General features: G+C 39.5%; 1 protein-coding gene across 1 annotated transcript in view; it reads right to left on the reverse strand.

Annotated features, from left to right (window-relative positions):
- LOC139730309 (solute carrier organic anion transporter family member 4A1-like) overlaps window positions 1–20,696 on the reverse strand; it is a 232,162-nt gene that overhangs the window by 124,728 nt on the left and 86,738 nt on the right. The gene's annotated exons all lie outside the window — the stretch shown is intronic.

The following is a 20,696-nucleotide window of genomic DNA, read 5'->3' on the forward strand; positions in this document are numbered from 1 at the left end:
CCCAATGGAAATGTCATATGCAGTGGCGTTGATGGGGGGGGGGGGGTATATGGTTCCCCATAAAAGTATTGGGGGCAAACATTTTGCTCCTCCTCGTAATTCCCGAGATGTGGAAATTTCCTTGCTTTTTTATAGAAAATGTCTAAATATTTTCAATATTAATTAAATTGTAGTCGTAATCTACGTGCCAAGAATCTCATGGTTTAAATAGGTGTGAACCCCAAGACATGTCGTGATAAGGACTTTAAGACAATTGGCATCGTCATCATAAAACAAACTCCTAATTATAAGACATGTTTTAGATTTTAGATAAATTCATGTCTATGCTGTAAACATATCTTTTTGATTATTCATGATGACGTCACTGTTAGATGAATATTGTACGCATGGATATATGTAGGCCTATTCGTTTAAATGCATACAAACAACTTGTTAAGTCCTCTTACATCTTTTTTTAAAATATGGTACATACTTTAGAAATGTAAGTAGCGTGCTCTTGTTTTTGAGGCTTTGTGTACTAGTAAGAAGCATATTTTATTCTTATAGATTATGTGAATAAGTACGCATTCAAGTACATTTTGAATAAAACGTATCCAGACAAATGCATATCATATTTTTACCTCTTCCTTCATGTAGAAGTGTACTCTTGCCTAGAGGGTTTGTTTGATAGATAATGATAGTGCTCACCTTATTGGGAAGGTAATTGGGTAAATATTTGGTTTCAGTATATCATTCAAACACAACTAAGTTAACTTCTACATTAACATTTCAAAACTCACAAATTCCATACACACACACACACATTTCATGATTCACAGGATCCAAATTACACCAATCCTATTTACTTTTCAGAGTGCAACAACAACAAAAGTTTCTGAGCAAATAGGCTCGCATCAGTTCGCACTGTTTAAGGTTTAAAGTAGTTAAGTAACTAAATTGTACCCGGTAATGTGATGCTAAGTATATATACCTTATAGGTATAATATTGCAAATATGTGGTGCTTATTTGATCCATGACTGCTGCAAAATTGCGTCTTTAAAGGAGTCAATCAGTGTCACTTCCTGTTCCTTTAGAGACGCAATATTGCCCAGTAATCTCAAGGTGCACTTGAAGTTACTGGGCAATATTGCGCCTCTAAAGGAGTAGACAGTGACACTGACTGGCTCATTTAAAGAAGCAATTTTGCAGCAGTCATGGATCAAATAAGCACCATATAGGTGCAACATCATACCTATATATAAAGCACAAAATTGCACCCTCAAGAGAGGGTACAATCTTGGAACTTTGGGTGCTTCTTTGCACCCTCACGAAAGGGTGTAAAGTTGCACCAAAAGTAGAGGCAAGACAGGGTGCAAAGTTGCGCCGAAAAACTAAGAAATATCGCACCCTCAAGAAAGGTGCAAACTTAGCACAACTTAGCGTGGGTGGAAAGATGCACCCTCAAGAAAAGGTGGAACTAAGCACCACTTAGTGTGAGTGGAAATACGCACCCAAGGGAACAACTTCACACCCTCAATAAAGGGTGCAAATTTGCACCCTCTCTGGAGGTGCAAAGGTGCACCGCTAGGCAAATTTTACCATTGCACCATGGTGCAACTTTTGCACCCATTTTTTGAGGGTGCAATATAACACCCATAGGGAGCCACCAGGGTGACATCACTTTGCACCCTTAAAAGGTGCAAGAGTGAACCATATTTCTTAGTGTGTACGCATGTAGAAAAAACATGACATCATAGTAACTTCAACTTATATTGACTTCATTAAATGTGTCTTCAGGAGGGTCTTAAACGTATCTGGCGAGGGTGAAGATCTGATGTGCAGGGGGAGCTTGCTCCATAGTTGGGGCGCAGCGACGGCGAAAGCACGACTGCCATAGCGAGTACGTGGAATGGGTCCAGGGCTAAGTTGGAGATGGATTGAACGAGATGATCGCAGGACACGGGATGAATTCTTGGGAACTAATAGTTGAGAGATGTATCCAGGGGCTAAACCGTGCTTGGCTTTGTAGGTAAGGGTGAGTATTTTTAATTGTATTCTGTGAACCATGGGGAGCCAGTGAAGGGAGCGAAGGATGGGAGTGATGTGGTCGGATTTCTTGGTGCGAGAGACGAGACGAGCTGCTGTGTTCTGGATTCTTTTCAGGGGGCAATATGGGCATAGGGAATGTTGACATACAGAGAATTACAATAGTCGAGGTGCGTGGTGACTAAGGCATGGACAAGACGTTCCGTGTTGGCTTGATCCAAGAAGCGTCTAAGTTTCCCAATTTTGCATATGCCGAACGCGGCTGAGCGGCATGTGTTGTTTATATGCCTCTGTAGATTGAGCTTGTGGTCTACGACAACCCCGAGATCTCGATCTGATGCTGATAGGGAGATAGCATCTCCAATACAGTCATTTCATGGGAAAGGGCATTGATTAGCGAAACTGAGATGTGACGTGCAGGATTTCAGTGTTAGTCTCGTTGAGTTTGAGTTGGTTCCGACTTGACCACAATTTGACCTCGGTAACACACTCAGACAATCTCTCCAGACTTTCCTTATGCTTACTATGCTGAGGGACTACGTACAGCTGCGTGTCGTCCGCATACACGACGTGGTTGATCCCTTCATGGGATCTGATGACCTCAGCAAGAGGACCAGTGTACAGGATAAATTCCAACGGTCCCATGACCGAGCCCTGGGGGACACCGGTTTGAACAGAGAACGGGGAAGAGTAGGAACCATTCACTTTTACAATTTGCGTCCATCCCACGAGATACGTCTTCAACATCTGCAATGCCAGCTCATTGATGCCGTATGTCCGTTGAAGTCTCTTGAGGGCAACCTTGTGATCGATCGTGTCGAACGCCGACGAGAAATCTAGGAGTACAACGACAGCTTCATCCCCTTTGTCCAAGGCCAGGAGGAGGTCATTGTAGACTTTAACTAGTGCGGTCTCGGTAGAATGAAACTTGCGATAAGCTGACAGCATCTCAGGAAATAGACGGTGCTTCTCGAGGTAAGCCCAGAGCTGTTCCGACATTATCTTCTCGAGAATCTTACCAAGAAAAGTAATGTTGGCAATCGGCCAGTAGTTTGAAAGTACATTTTGATCCAGGTTTCTTCAGTACAGGAACCACATGGGCTACCTTGAATGATTCCGGAAATGTGCCAGAAGACAACGCCAGATTGACAATATTAGTGATCGAAGGAAGAAGCTCATCTAGACAAGACTTAAGAAGCCACGTTGGAATTGGATCGATGCTACTCGTCTTAGTTGCACGTCCTAGTATAACACTGCGAACGTCATTTTGGGACACTGGCTCAAAGAACGAGAACTCGCTGGCACATGTATCTCTCTCGTCTTGCAGGTTTGCAAGTGGATCACAATGGTTGAGACCAGCAATGATTTTTGTTGTCTCCCCTTGGAAGTGTCCAGAATTTGCAGCCAGCTGTTCGTCAGAGTCGTGATCAGGAAGCAACGCATTGCCCCTTGGTGTGGAAAGCTCTTGGACAAGCTTGAAAAGTTGTTTGTTATCACTTTTTGCGATCTCTGCTGTTATGTAAGCTGTCTTTGCCGGGTTGAGTGCCTGTTGATACTCTCTGCAGCATGCTTTGTAAATTTGTCGGTGAATCTCAAGATCAGACTTCATCATACGACGCTCAGCACGCCTTCGCAATCTCTTAGATTCCTTCACACTGTCCGTGTACCAAGGGGCGTGTTGGCGCAGTAAGATATCAGCTGTTTTTAGAGGAGCGTGTGTGTCTAGAAAGTGTGACATTGTCGAGTTGTAGCACTTAACAGCCTCAGGTCCCGACATAGAAGTGTCACCACCATCGGACGTGCGCACTAGATTTGACTCCAAGATATCCTGTCGGAATCTGTTTAAGTCAATGTTACTTGTCTTTATGTAGACGACTCGCTTCTTTGCAGGTGGAGGACGACGGGCATTGAGCAAAGCAATGTTAGCATCGTGGTCTGATGGAAGACCTCTCATTCTCCTCACACCAACTACAAATTCATCTACGGTCCGCGAGATCAGAAGATCTAGCGTGTGACCACCCGTGTGTGTAGGTTCGTTGACATGTTGATGGAAACCAGCTGTAGAGAGTATGTTCAAGAAATTCTGTGCGTTGCTGTCATTCAGCATATCTACATGGACGTTGAAGTCTCCGGTAAGAACAAGTAGTCTGTCATCGACTGCGATGGATTCAAGCAAAGAGGAGAATTCCTGTGAAAACTGACTGTAGCTGAATTTGTTTTTGAAGACGGCGGCGGCCGATAGGCAGCGTAGATTCGAAATGACATGGCAGGTGACGATAATGTCATGTCAACGAGCTCGAAATAATGATAGACCGTCGAGTCGTTTTGAATAGTTCGAAGTGTCGAACGGTAGATGACGCAGATTCCACCACCCTGTCCAAAGGTTCGAGGTTGGTGTGTAATACTGTACCCAGGCAGTGTACTGTGAATATCTGCGATAGTGTGATTATCTTGACTACTGCCCTTCAGCCAAGTCTCAGTGATGACCAGTGCGTCGATGTCCTCGCTCACTATGAAATCACAAATCGCTGTAGTCTTACTGTTCATCGATCTGGCATTCCAGTGCGCGATACGTAGACAGGTTCGCTTTTCAGGTCGTGTTGGGGTTCCATTAGGCAGTCTATTTCCAGTGAGATAGACAAGAGAGCTTCTTGGCCGGCTATTGTGCTTTTGTTGATCAGTCCTATACGAGGTGATTGCTGGTATAGAAAATCTGCGCCTGAGCGTTCCTCCTCTGTAACCACGCTTTGTTTGGCGAGCGACTCCAATTTCCTTCAATACACTCCATTCACTGGCAGTGAAAGGCTTAATCACATGGAGGCTTTTGTGTTTGACCCATTCATCACCAACGTCAAGTAGTTCATTGCGGGTGTACGTAAGGCGACACATTGCAGTTAGCCACGAGGTGACTGCGGCTAGGGCAAGCCAAGTGATGACTATGGCTGCTACGTGTGAAGAGCAACGAAAATCAGCAAGAAATTTCGCCATTCTGGGTCATCATTACACAACGTCATACTTCGTAAAGGCACAACATACTTACAAATCGTAACATGCAGTCTTTTTTTTTTTATTCACGTTCCATATTCAATAATGCACAAATGTATAAGGACATAAAATTAACGTGTAATATGAGGAACCCACTAAAAAGCAAAGCTTGTAGGATGTGGGTTCCAAAAATATAACATAGGGTTTTAGTACAGTATATCAAAGTCAGAAGTGACGTAACATGGAAAATTCAAAATATCGAGAATATTACAATGTTTACGGGATGTACAAAGTATAGTATATAATGTTTATGATTAACTTATGGTATAAATGCTTAGAAAAGTAGCAAGTTAATCAAACTGGTGAGGTCATCCGAGCGAGGCATCATTTAAGTATATGCAAAAAAATTTTTAAGCGATTACGGCAAAATAATTACACATAGGATTTTAGAAAATTGGCTTTGAGATTTTTCTTAAAGGAGCTTAAAGAACTTGAGTGCAACCGAACCGAATCTAACTCATTCCAGAAAGAAGGGCCGGTAGATGTAATTGTCTTAAGGGCTAAAACTGTACGAACAGGGGAAAAATGATAGGATTCACTGTGTCTTGTAGGGTAAGTATGAATATCACTGTTTTTCACAAACATTGAGGAAAATATACTAGGAAGGTCACCAGTATTCAACTTATACATGAAAATTCCAACATGATATAAATACAAATCAGAAATTTTTAACAATTTACTTGAAACAAACAATTCATCAGTATGATCAAAAAATTGTGCCCGATTTATAATCCGCAAGGCCTTTTTCTGAACCAAAAATAACGAATGAATTTTAGTCTTTGAGCAGTTCCCCCAGGCTAATATTCCGTAATTCAAGTAAGGTAATAATAAAGTTGTATAAAGAGAATGCAATATTGGCTTTGGGAAGAGATATTTCAGTTTGGGAATGATTCCAACATTCTTGCACAACAATTTACATAAATAATCAACATGTACCTTCCATGAAAGGTTACTGTCAATATAAATACCTAAAAATTTTGTTGAATCTATTTGATTTAAAGGACAAGTTCACCTTCATAAACATAAGGATTGAGAGAATGTAGCAATATTAGTAGAACACATCATTGAAAGTTTGAGGAAAATCGGACAATCCGTTCAAAAGTTATGAATTTTTGAAGTTTTTGTGCAGTAACCGCTGGATGAGAAGACTACTGCAGTGTGTGAATAACTTAGATGTCACATGCGTACAACAATATAAGGAAAATATAAAGAGAATTTCACAAAATTTCATCTTTTGAAAAAAGTACACATTCCCCCGACTCGTTACCGACAAATGTTATGGGTAATATTATTCCCCCTGCCTTTAGAAAGAGGCAATTCAAGTGCTCTAATATTATGCGAAAAAATATGTTGAATTTTCTTTACATTTTCTTTATATTGTTGAACGCATATGACTCACAAGCTGTAGTAGTCTCCTCATCCAGCGGTTCCAACACACAAATTTTAAAAATTCATAACTTTTGCATCGATTGCCCAATTTTCCTAAAACTTTCATTGATGTGTTCTACTAATATTGTTGCATTCTCTCAATCCTTATGTTTATGAAGGTGAACTTGTCCTTTAACTGTAAATCGCTCATTAAAACTAAACCTGGAAGAGATTTTATTGTGTTCCTGAAAACCATATAATTGGTCTTATTTATGTTAAGCGACAATTTATTTGCCTGAATCCACTCAAACACTAACTCAAGTTCATTATTCAGAGAATCGAGCAAAACATAAGGATCTGAGTGAGAATAAAAGAGACTTGTATCATCTGCGAACAGAAGAAAAGACAGCAGAGAGGATGAGTTACGGAAGTCATTGATGTATAAAATGAATAAAAGAGGACCTAAGAGGGAGCCCTGTGGAACACCACAACAAATCGAGTTTATATCAGATTCATGATTATTTACGGAAACAAATTGAGATCGACCGGTAAGATAACTTCTGAACCACTCCAAGGCCTTTCCACGAATGCCGTAATGATTTAGTTTATACAAAATAATTTCGTGATCTATTGTGTCAAAGGCCCTGGAGTAGTCCAGAAACAGACCGACTGTATGCGACTTTGTGTCTAAAGCTCTTACAACTTTCTCAACCACTAGTAATATAGCATGGGTGGTTGTATGTTTTTTTCCGGAACCCGAATTGATTATCAGCTAAAATATCACAATCGTTTACAAATTTGATTAAACGATTATAAATCACCTTCTCAAGTAATTTAGAAAAGGACGACAGAAGCGATATTGGTCGATAATTTCCTAACTCATCCTCTCTGCCTTTCTTATAGATTGGAATAACTTTAGCAATTTTCATTTTAATGGGCACAATACCAATCAATAAAGATAAATTCAAAATGTGAACTAAGGGTGATAGTATTTCGTTTACAATACATTTCATGAGGTGATTAGAAATCCCATCATGACCTGTACTCTTCTTGGGGCTAAAAGAATTGACAATATCTACGACCTCTGTTTCAAGTACTGGGAGAAAAAATAAGGACTGTAGATTGGAATTTAAAAGGTAAGAATGAAAGGGTCTGTGTACAGATGAAATATTGCGGGCCAGATTCGGACCAATATAAAAAAAAAAGAGTTGAATGCTTCCGCAATTTCCACATCATCTGTTAAATTCTTCCCTTCACAAAGGATATTATCAATACTACCCTTCTTTACACGTTTATGAATAACACTATTTATTACATGCCAGGTAGATTTTGCATCGGACTTGTGCTGTTCAAACAAAGAACAAAAATAATCTTTTTTTTTGCTTTACGTAACAGGGACGTAAGAGTATTCCGATATTTAATGTACTTTGATTTATTCAAAGCTGTATTACATGATTTATATCTGTAAAATAAAGTATTTTTTCTGTTTATGGATCTAAGTAAAGCTTTTGTTATCCAGGGTGAGCGCGGAACTGTTTTGTAGTTTCCTCTTTGATTTCTCAAAGGAAAATGCAAGTGATATAAAGGTACCAAAATATTCATAAATCTGTCGTACGCGTCATTCGGATCAGTGGAGTTTAAAACCTCATTCCAATCAATTTCGGATAAACTTTGTTTGAACAGCTGGATATTATGATCGGAGAACACTCGTGATTGCGATAAATTTTTACACACCTTTTGTTTATGCGATTCAGGTATAGTAGAAATGGAAGAAACTATAACGGGAAAATGATCTGATATGTCCGTAACAGCGATACATTGATCATCATAATCATGGCTGTTTAAAAATATGTTATCAATCAGTGTTGCGGAGGCTCCAAATAATCTTGTAGGCTTGGTGATACAAGGAGTGAAAGATAATGATACCATAGTATCAAGAAAATCACGTGTTTGTGGCTTACCATAATCAAGTAAGTCTAAGTTAAAATCTCCCATTATGTACACGTGTTTGTTGCGGAAATAGGGCGAATCTAAAATAATTTCTAAGGTTGAGATGAAGTCAGAATGATTACAATTTGGGGCTTGTAAATTTCTCCTATCGATACTTTTTTACCACCTGGCATACTTATGTCAATGAAAATACTTTCAATTGAATCAGACATGTAATTTAAATGGGTTATCATTTCAAATTTCAAATTATTCTTCACATAAAATGCCACACCTCCACCTCGTTTACAAACTCTGTTATTTGTTACCAGTGTGTAACCATCTAATTGTACAAGGGAAGTGAAATTTTCAGTCATCCAAGTTTCACATAATCCCAAAACTGAAAGTTTTACATTCAAAGTGTCAAGAAATAATTGTAACTGGTCAATATTTTTAATCAAACTCCTTATATTATAATGCAAAACTGAGAAAGTATACTCCACTCTGAAAGACTTAAGCTGTGCTACGTGTTGCGGTAGAATATAACAAGATGTTGTTAGTTTCGGATGGAATGAAGCGTCATGGTCATCATGAATGAGGTCAAGATTAGGCATATCATCTCATCATTAAGAGTATTTTATTGCCAAATCAGACGTCCAGAACATAAAATGATGAAAAATTCTCACAAAAACTCAGAGCAAACATTTTAGTGCGGCCAAGCTTGAGGGTGCCACCTATTGAAATTCCCTAATTTATTTTATACAAACCGTATTGATATCAAGTATTAATATTCTTTTGATGAAATATTGAATTCTTCTTGTTTTGTATGAGCCTTGTGTTATCTTGATTATGTAACTTTACTTTTTTATATTCATGTAATTCTGTATATGTGTATTTCTCATTTTTGTAAAATCATTTGTAAATCGGCCTCTGGCTGCGATCAATGATTTGTTGAATCAAAATACCATTAATAATAATTTAAAAAAAAGTATGCAGGGATGTCGATCCTGGAGGACGGGGGCGGGAGGGGCAAATATCATATCATTTTGTTCCAAAATTATTCTCGAAATGAGGAAAATTGTCTCTCTTTTTTGATAGAAAACTGTTCAAATATTTAATCCAAAGTATGCACCAGATTGCTGAATTTCAATTCTGAAAATGCAACATCTCTCTCGCGTGGGAGGGGGATACCCCCTCCCACACCCTCCCCCGTTTGGTCCTCTTCCTGTTACTAGACTTAGTACACTTTTAGACTGACAGATTTCCAAATTTTCATCTAAAGTGTGCACCAGGTTTATCACTTCAGTTAATAAAGAAACAAAAGTTCCGTCGAATGGGAAGGGATATCTTCTTTCATTTTAACCCTTTCCCCGCTTGGTCTCACTTTAAGAACTTACACTTTGGGAATTGACACCTTTCCGAATTCCCTCAAAATGTGTTTACGAGATATTTTCAGTTGTATTTGTATTCTAAGAATGCAAAAGCCACCGTCGTATGCAGGGACGTCGATTCTGGAGGAGGGGGGGGGGGGCAAACATGTCATTTTGTCCCCACATAATTCTCGAAATGAGGAAAATTTTCTTGCTTTTTTTGATTAGAAAACTTTCCAAATATTTTATTCAAAGTGTGCACTGGATTGCTAAATTTCAATTCTGAAAAATCCAAAATCTCTCTCTCTCCACATCCTCCCCCGTTCGGCCCTTTCCCTACAGACTTACCACACATGTAGATTGACACATTTCAATTTTTTTTTTCATTTAAGTGTGCATCAGATCTATTACGCTAATTCTAATGAATTTAAAAGTTCCCTCATCCTCTTTTGATTTACCTTTCCCCCGCTCGGTTCCTATCGGGTTACGCCATTTCCTGACCCACTTCATCTGACACACTCTTTCTGACACACTTTTTTTGCCATTCATTTTGTACACGGGGCAGTTTTCATGAGACGGCCTCTGTTATTGGCTACTGTGCTAATGAATATTCAACAGCCTTACGATTTTTTTTTTTCATAATGAGTCACTCGGTCTGATTCTGTGTCTGTGATTGGCTTTTAGCTATTGAATATCTAATAGTTATCGGCCAGCTACCTAGAGTGATAAACACGTTGCTGTTCAGCAAATCACGTACGACTAACATGTTAGCGAGAGTGTCGAGCAACGCACGGCCAACCGGCCGACGGCCGTGGGCCAGCTCCAAGGGATCAATGATAGAAAGTGTGCACGTTCCCAGTCGATAGAGTATTTATATCACGCACATACATTTGAACAACTGACGTTGGTCAAAGCTTTATGTCGCAAGTTTCAAGGTCCCTATCTATTGTTAGATTGAAGGAAACATTGATAAACTGGTGATATTTATTTGATATATCAGACCCATCCGGACTAAAAACTTGCAAGATTTACTACATACCTTCTCGTGGAGTGTCTCACGTCATAATCGGTCTGTACGGGATCGCAAGTCCCGCAAGCTGCAGTTGCTGTGACGCGTTTTCCCCGTGCAGCCGTCGAGTGTTCCCTCTCACTTCTTTACACTCGGATCGTTGTTTTTTCAGTGCTTTGTAACATTATGCTGATCTCTATGTGTAATGTACATGCCCTGTCGAGTACCGGTAGTCTATGGACGTGCGATTTGCAATTACAGTTCATTATCTGTAAAAAGCTTGTACTTCCAAATAATAGATTAGTTAACACGTTGATCGCCACTTAAAGAGGAATTCCACCCTAGAAATAAATAAATTTCATAAGAAAGAAAAACATTTCTGTGCAGAATAAAGCAAAAATGACAAAAATCGGATAAGAAATGAGGAAGATATGACATTTTGAAATTTCCCTTTTTTCCCTTATGAATATTCAAATGAGCGAGTTGATGATGTCATTCCCTCACAATTTTTCATGTATATTATATATGAAATTCAGAAAAAAAATAGTTGTTTTTAGCTAATACGGGTAAGAGCACTTTCCAATACTATAATATATCAGAATTAAAATTTGTTCTTACTTATTTTGGGTGGTTATAAGGCAAGTTTTAAATTCATACAGCTGAAAAAAATGATATTTTTGTCATTTCTGTATATAAAATGAATAAGAAATTGTGAGGGCATGACATCAACTTGCTCATTTGAATATTCATAAAGACTGGTCTAGAAGTGTTTTCCAAAAAATTGTGAAATTTCAAAATATCATAACTTCTTTAGTTCTTATCCGATTTTGATCATCTTTGCACTGTTTTGTAGCAATTTTTTTCTCTTTTTTATGAAATTGATAAAATTCTGGAGTAAATTTCTTCTTTAATGTACATTAGGCCCTATGTAGTGATTGTATAACCCTTCCTTACAAAAATGTTCAGTGATACTCAATTGGTCTCTGCATGGTATACCATAGAAGCAATGATAAATTTACATGTAGTCTAAGACTGTCTATATCATTATGTCTTAAGGATCAAACTATGCAAAATGCATGTTGACTTGTCTTGATTTATACTACCGTGATCCTCACCTACAGTGGTCAAAAGAATAATGAACCAGGTTGAATTACCAGATTACAAAAAAAAAAACAACGAACAAAAACACACCTTCCAAACAAAGATTTCAGCTGAGGCGCAAATATTGATTATAAGATATTGTAATGTCGTACTGCCATCATCCAGGGACGTCTTGCACTGCGTGCGTGCGCTTCTACTTTGGTCTCACCTAGTACCTCCCTGCACCCATCACACGTGCAGTGTATGTAGCGCGCAATTTAAGCAGCTGAAAAAAAGGGTACTGGAAGGGCACGTAGTAGCAAGGCCTACACGTGGATGAGGTTAGAAATTGCCACGCGCCTCCAGCTCACCAGCTCCTGGCCGCCTCTTATTGGCCGGCTTTGAGCGCGACGTTCGACAAGCCATACCATAGTCTTGAATATTCATTAGCACAGTAGCCAATAACAGAGGCCGTCTCATGAAAACTGCCCCGTGTACAAAGTGAATGGCAAAAAAGTGTGTCAGAAAGAGTGTGTCAGATAAAGTGGGTCAGGAAATGGCGTAACCCCCAAAGAACCCATATGCGAGGAAACCAGTGATTTCTGACGTGCGTAGGCCTACGTAACGTTAGATCTATTTCGTCAATAGATACTAATTACGACTCAAATACGAGTTTAGTAGGCCTATACAGAAAAATAAAGAGTTTAATTCTATAGCACCGAGTACGACAGTAAGATTTAACCAGTGGCAGTGAATAGCCTAACGTTTTAATAGGTCTAAGTAACGTTACAGCGAGTTGTTTATACTTACAGTAACAGTCACACTGCAGACTAGTAGAGCGTCTACTAACAGTTAGGTCTAGAATTTCGACATGTTGTCTGTAGATTCGCGATCTATTCTTTACAAAGCCGATCTGCGCCGTAGAGGTAGAAACAAGCTATAGTCACCACACTCTCACACGTTTCCATAATCCTACACGTAAACACACAAGACTTGAAACAATGCATACACGACCTTCACCTTTGACAGTCAGCCACTGTACGTTTATATCCATGTCAATGAATAGGCCTACTTTTATAACGTTAGATTTACTGAGATCCTACGTAGTGTGCGGGATCTTTACGGTACGCCCGTACGCAGATTTTCGTTGAGCTCCAGATGTGCTAGATCTACTTTCTTCAATATACAACGCAAAACGGTGTATTTTGCGATTCTGTTGCAAACATACTTCTAATTCAGGGGCTGTAGCGCTAATAATACTGCGTCGCACTAGCAGACTACACTTCCGTGGCCGTGGCAAACAATCATACATACGTGCTTTTGATGTTTGTTTTGCTTTATGTATTGTATTGTTTTTAAGCAGACAGTAACGGAAACCAGTGTTTTTTGTTTTGACTAAATCAATAATTAAGTCATGATGATGAGCTATAACTATAATCGACTATTAAGTCTCTTCGTAAAACAGAAACTTACAGTCGATTTAAAGTTATAGCGGACTTCAAGTTGGGTAAAGTTAGCGTTGATTTCACAATCAACGCTAACTTTATCTTGATAAAACGGGGCCCTGGTGGACCAAAATAAATTATCTTCATCACAAAGCACAATCTATTAAAAAACTATGTGAAAAGACACGCATACACGTCCTCCAAGGTAACTAAAAGCAAGACTTTCTTCAAATTGAACGCACTTATTTTTAACATGGTTGCCTTTTCACGAATTTGAATGACCGCCGAGATTCCATCGCTTCACTGTGTCAATCTCCTAAAACCAGCGCAGCAGCATCCCTTCCCCTTCTCATCGCGCGCCATCAGTACTGGAGCAATCTTTAACCACCGAACCCGTTGTGACGTCATTAATACCTACCCCAGGGAAAATCATGGATTCTGAGATTGCCTCAAAACGTAAGGGCGCAACGGCAATTTCGCAAAATATGACCATGTTTAGCCGCGCCCGGCCGTTTTTAATAATTGTCTGTGTGTCATAGGTGAGACATCTGACAGAAAGTGTTGACCTGGATAAATTTGAATCTGTGTGAAACCATTTTGATATATAAGTCTAGATATAAATATACTTCACGAAGGCAACGCATCGTTTGGACCAGGGAGGTCACCTCCCTGTTTAGACGGTAACCACGGAGTAAACAATGTCATTTCATGTTCCACTTCACATCCTAACGCTACTTGTCTGCACTACTGGAGTAGATGCAGTTACACGTTTTACTATCCCCCATTTCGCTACGGACGAATAGGAGCCCATCAATACAGAGCTAAAAGACCTCATTTCCCGGATTAATCATGACCTGAGTTATCAAGTGATAACGACCACGGAAGTAGCAAATCAATTCAGTGACACCGTTTTGAGTACTTTTCAATGCATAGAAAAAGGAACTCCGAAATTTACATCGTACACTAACCCAAGACCATTGTCGAAGCGAGGAAAAGGAAAAAAAAAAACGCTCTTCGACGCAAGGCCTATGCCAAAGAACGCCAAGTTGAGAGCAGAAGAAACTTCAAGTATGGAGTCAAGGCGGTTTCGTATTTGAAGAAAAAAAAAACTCTGAAAAAAAGATTGTATACATCAAGAATGACAATATCGTAACGACTTTTGGAATTACGCAAAATGTATTTGTCATGGACAAAAAGTCTCTAAGACCGTGTTTCACCACAGAAGTAGCAGCGGATCATAGATATTGTGACAAATACTCCCCAAAAGTAGAGCTAGACTTTGAAATTGCAATGGTTTCCTTTTAACCTACACGTTCACGAAACTGGTTAGAATTCGATTAATCCCCAGTCACACCAAAACTTATCAAACAGTTCTCCAGTTGAAAAATGCATCTTCTACCCCGGGTTCTGAATGTCTATTATGGGCTATTACGTGACGTACCTTGCGCCCCCCCCCCCCACTTTTTGGCAACTTTGTTTTCGTGCATTCTCAACGAAACGAGAGACTCTCCAGAAAGCTGATCGATCTCTCGGTTATCACTCATTAACAAATGTGGTTATGTCACCTCCCTCAAAACTGTAAGATGACCTCACTTACGTTTTACAAAAGTAAAGTCCTTCACCAGATTATACCAAATCAGATGGTAACATTTTAGTAGATAACGAGTTCATAGACAGATCAATTCAGAAAGCCTTTGTTACTGGAATTAGTGCATGTATCGAGCATAACGAAGTTATCCAACAAATCATAGCTAACAGCAGAACATGGAAACGAACTGTACATATAACGTTCTTTGATTTAGCCTTTGGTAGTGTAGGTAACGATTCACGGAAAAAAATGTGATGTTCCGAACAATGTTGTATTGTATGTTGAGAACCTATACAGTAGACTTCAGGGTACGGTTACTGAATGTCAATGGTCGTCAGAGAATTTTAATTTTAAGAAAGGTGTTTTCCAGGGGGACCATCTTTCGCCAATGATATTCTTAGCATGAGTTAAAAGAACGACAAGAATATAATCTAAAAGGTACGAGATGATTATAACCCCCTACGCAAATGAATTTATCTTATCACAAGCAAGGAAGCATAATGCCAAAAGATAACTGACCAGCTACAACAGCATTGTTTTACTATGGGCCTCATTCATAAGCAATCAAAATACTGTAGCTCATCATTGAAAGAAGTGATGTTTTTTCTTCGTTCTGATAAAATCTGATCACTGAAAGATAAACCCCATTATTTCTGAGGGCCCCGAATTTGTTTCTCCGAAAAAGAAAATATATTCTATAGCATGTTCAAAGCGAAATAGAGTCTAAACTTCAAAGAATCGACAGGGCAGCGATAAGACCTGAGTTTATGCTTGCTATATACACCCGATACTTACGACTCTCCACCCTGTTTCTTTTAACGGGTCACTAACTCCAAAAATGTCATTTACATGATCTTGACCTTCTACAGAGGAAATTCTCAAAAAAATGGATGGGTATCCCCTCCCGAGGAGCTAATGTCGGCCTTTTACATATACCTAACGAAAGGAATATTCATACAACAAATATCAGACATCTATCGTGAATGTCACACCCTCGCATAAGGCAAGAATAAAAGGTGACAACTTAGTGAACCACGCACTTGGTTGCATTTCTCAAGAGAGTATCACAATGGTCAAATAAACAGTCAATGATGGACCACTGTCATGAAAATAGGGAAAAGGCGAAAGACACCATTGATGTTGATAACAATACTTAAGGGGGGAACTTGAAGACAATATAACAGAATACTAGAAAAGAACCTCACTCTCCATCATATTTCATGTCAAAGTGCCTGGCATTTTCAGAAAGGTACGATTTGAGGCACAACAGCATATTGCAATATATTTACCACACAATCAAAAAATCTCTTCCCAGTGGTCGTGTAGTATACGCTGGTCTAGAAGGGTGCAAAGTGGATTGGTTGTTACCCCACGTAGTAACAACTAATCAACGATCAGACATAGTACTCTTACTAGAAAGAGTAACACCGAGGCCACCCATAAAAGAAAAGTAGAGAAATACAAAGTGTTACTAAATGAACTTAAACGCAAGGGCTTTTACCCGCCTTTCTTGCCATGGAGATTGGAGCAAGGGAGCAGATAACACTTGAAAACAACCAACGCCTGAAAGACCTACTCAAAAGATAAATCCAACCAAAATCCCATCAGTTTTATCAAAACGTTAGTAAACATGCAATAGTTTCATCATTCACAACAGAATTCCATAAAAGAAGAGAACAGATTGGGGGGGGGGGAGGTGGTTGTTAAACACGTTGAAATGTAAAACGTAAGGATGTAAGACACTACGTAATGTGTAATGCAAATGTGTAATTATTACATTAAAGGTCCTGTTTACCTTTGCGAGCAGTGATTTAAAAAAGATGTTTAAGATATCACTTTTGATGCATATGTGTAGGTCAGTTGTATCACAAAACATCCTACCATATAAAATTTGAGCAATAAAGCCTAAAATATAAGGAGATATTACTATTTTCTCATTAAACCATAACTGTAGACGGTTTAGTCTGGAAACATTTTCATTATAACTATTGTTCACATTTTGTATATTTAACAATACTTAACATCGATTATACTGATTCAAATTTTTACATTGGTCGTTTCTATCCCTAACTCACATTTTAGAACAATTTTGAAGCACTAATGCTAGCTTTTTGTTTCATCTACAAATGGTAAATTATGCCTTTATTTGGATAAATACAATGACTTACTGGATTGACATTTGTCACCTATCGTGACAAATGTATAAATAAGTATACTTGGATTGACACTTAAACAATTGGTAATGTAATATGCATTCCGGACAATCATAATGATTTATTGAACTGGCACTTGACATTTAGAAAATGTAATATGTATCCTCAACAAATAATGTAATAATTTATTGATTATTGACACTTAGACATTTAAGATTATTTGATATGTATCTATGTATTTACTATGTATGTATGGACGAAGTAATAAACGTTTTTATGCGCAGTGTCGCGTGTTGTTGGCATCCATCTGTCTCATGAGACCATGGTGTACACTCTGCATGAAACACCAGTTTATTTCTTGCTGGAGCATTTCCTGCTTTGACTATAGGTCAACTCTTGAATGACAGTGTCTGCTACATTTGCTGCAAACTAAATAGGTCGGCTGTGGAAATGTTGCGAGCATAGCAGCTTTCCTCTGTTTTCGAGATTTCCTGGCTTCCAGTGTCTTCTCACTTCTCTGTGTAAGACAAGTCTCCACCTTGTACAATCTGCAGTGATGGTTTCCCAAGTCTCCACTATCAAACCAGTTGATTTCATATCGCGCGTACAGACGCCTTTGTACCTAGGGTTAGACCGACCAATAGCACTGGATCCAGTGGCAAGCTCTTTGGGATACGATCATCAGCCATTCTGTGCACATGTCCCAGCCATCGTAATCGCCTTTGACTCAGCAGGGCAAACATTCTTGTTTGTTGTTTTTTTTTTTGCATGTTTTAGGACATCAGTGTTTGGGATTTTATCACTCCAAATTATGACTAGTACACGTCTGAGGCAGCGAAGATGGAAGCTTTTCAAACGTCTTTCTTGGGTTGCATACAGAGGTCAGATCTCATTGCTATACAGCAATGTGCTTAGGATGCAAGCTTGATAGACACAGACTTTGGTATTCATTGTAAGCTTCCTGCTTCTCCATACTCTCTTGGTGAGCATAGCCATTACAGCAGATGCCTTACCGATACCTTTACTCAGCTCAGCATCTACAGACAGGTTGTTGGTATTGGTTGATTAAACCCAAGAAAGTGAAGCTGTTGACAGCATCTAGTTGTTAATTGTTAATATTACCATCAGGTTGGTGGTAAGTCCGAACTCCTTGCATGCTAGAGAGAATCTCTATCCATGATAGTTTGGAGGGCATCTTTTGCATGGGTCGTGAATGCTGCATTGTCTGGAAACAAGATTTCCCTGATTAGTACATGACGCACTTTGGTCTTTGCTTTCAGACGGGCCAGATTGAACAACTTCCCATCAGATCTTATGTGTAGGTTGATACCCTCAGTACTATTCTCAAAGGCAGGAGAGAGCAGTATGGTGAAGAAGATGCCAAACAAAGTTGGTGCTAGGACACATCCTTGTTTCACTCCACTACAGATTTAAAAAAGGTGCAGAAATTGACCCATCACATTGCACTGTACTGTGCATGCCGTCGTGGAATGAATAGATGATATCCAGCAGTTTTGGAGGACAGCCAATCTTCTCGAGCAGTCCGAAGAAATTCTTTCTGCTGACAAGGTCAAAAGCCTATTTAGCCCTATGAAGGCCATATAAAGTGGTTTCTTCTGCTCCCTGCACTTTTCTTGCTACTGTTGGAGAGAGAAGATTATGTCAATGGTAGATCTGCCTTCCCTAAAACCACACAGGGATTCGGGGAAGACGAGGTTGGCCAAGATCGGCAGCTGGTACAGAATTATACGAGCTTTCCCACCTATATCCAGCAAGGAGATTCCACGGTAATTGTTACAGTCACTACAATCACCCTTGTTCTTATACAGAATACTAATGCTGGCATCACGAAACTTCCGAGAGACTGTACCCTCCTCCCAGCATTGGCAAAAGAACTCATGGAGGTGTTTAATTAGAACAGGTTTTCCACATTTGATGACCAAACAGATTAAACCATCTTCTGTGGTGTTTTTCCACATGCAAGTGAATCAATGGCATTGCCAAGCGCCTCTATCGTTGGTTTGGCATCAAGTTCATGCATAATGGGTAAGCAGTCAACAGCATCTAGGACAGGCTCTGAGAGAACATTTTTCCTTGAATACAGCATAATTTCATCCAATAGTCATTTGCACAACTTCTAGCTGATCTTTCTGCAGTACTCTTAGTGATCCTTAGTATCTTTTGATAAAAGGTATGGGGGTATAAATACTCACGATGTTAACCATGCCTGCAGATGGTAAAAGACGTGAGGTGAGGGTAAGGTAATCTGATGGAGGTTCAATCAATGAAAGAAGGGAATTTTCCATAGCAAAAACTATGCCGTGTAGACGTGGTTCATCGTTAGCATTTCTTTACCAAAAGAAGGTATAGTTCTGTTCCTGCAAACATCCACTGGATGAGATCCTGGTTTCTTGCAGTGCTGCTATATCAATATGTTAAGTCTGAGTCAATCACAACAGTTTTTCTTGCGTTGGAAATCTGCTGTAAGTCATCGAAGAGGCCAGTACACATAGTTCGTACGTTCCAGGTTGCTAGCCTTAGGGTAGGTAGTTTCTTTGTCTTTTTCACTGATTTGCATGGCGCAGTGTTACAGTCCACTTTTTGAGTTTTGTTGTAGCTCCAAGCACCCATTGAAGCAGGTTGACTGTGGAGGGTCAGCACCTTTTTGGCTGGGGGCTGCCCTGCTTGAGGCGAGCGGTAGCTGTCCAGTGAGACGCAATGGCCTCTTCCACCGTCGAAGACAACCTGTAGCGCCCTACTTTACGCCAATCAATTCGGACTTAGAATTCGTGTTGTCTTCCTTGTTGTGCTTACGCTGCATAGCGAAACTGTAGTGTCCTCTCCAGGCTATAAGCCTGGGCAAGATTATGGATACTCTGAGTTGCCCACACATTAGAGGCCTCCTCTTGGCTTTGCTGGTTGAGTCCAAAGGAATGCGCTGCAGTACTTTTGACACCAGTTTGGCTACAGGAGATGTCGGAATGTTGAAAGATTTTATCCACAAACCGCCTATCGGGGCTTCACTCCTTGTTGATGGATGGCCGATGGCTCATGGTTGAGCTCACACGCCCTTGAGATGGATTCATTACATCAGGGTGCCCAGCCATCCTCCTCACCAACTTTTGGGGTTTACCGTTCAGTGGTCGAAAGCTCGACAATGAGACAGGCAGTACTGGGCTACAGGTTACCAATAGCAATTCCCCCAAGGCCTTCAGACCTCAGAAAAACTTTACCTGATTCTACACGGTATTTATGTAAATAATTAATATTTGAAATATGATCAGCCACCAGACTATTTGTTTTTGTAGTTGAGCCACCTAACACAAATGGTTCCTGGGTCGAATGGGAAAAAATAAACCAAAGAGATATTCGATGTCTTTGCAAATAGAACCGACAAAAATATCATTTATTAGCTTGTATTCATTCCTTAAAATCTTGGTGAAAATATATTTAGAATAGAATTCGATAATCATTGTAACACATCTCCAAGAAGTGAGAAAAACGAAGGATGTCGGAATGACAAGCTTTAAAATCTATGCAGGCCTACCTATATACTTATCGCAATCAATTTGGATAATTTGTACAAATGAGAACCAAATTTGAATCAAAGATTTAAAACCTTAACTTCAGAGAGATTCTTGACATGTCGGACAGCACTATCAAAACTTACCACCTAATGTCTCCCC

This window comes from Diadema antillarum, unplaced genomic scaffold, assembly GCF_040938485.1.
Source record: "Diadema antillarum isolate AM-2024a unplaced genomic scaffold, OU_Dant_1.0 seq00000301_RagTag, whole genome shotgun sequence".
Lineage (NCBI taxonomy): Eukaryota > Metazoa > Echinodermata > Echinoidea > Diadematoida > Diadematidae > Diadema > Diadema antillarum.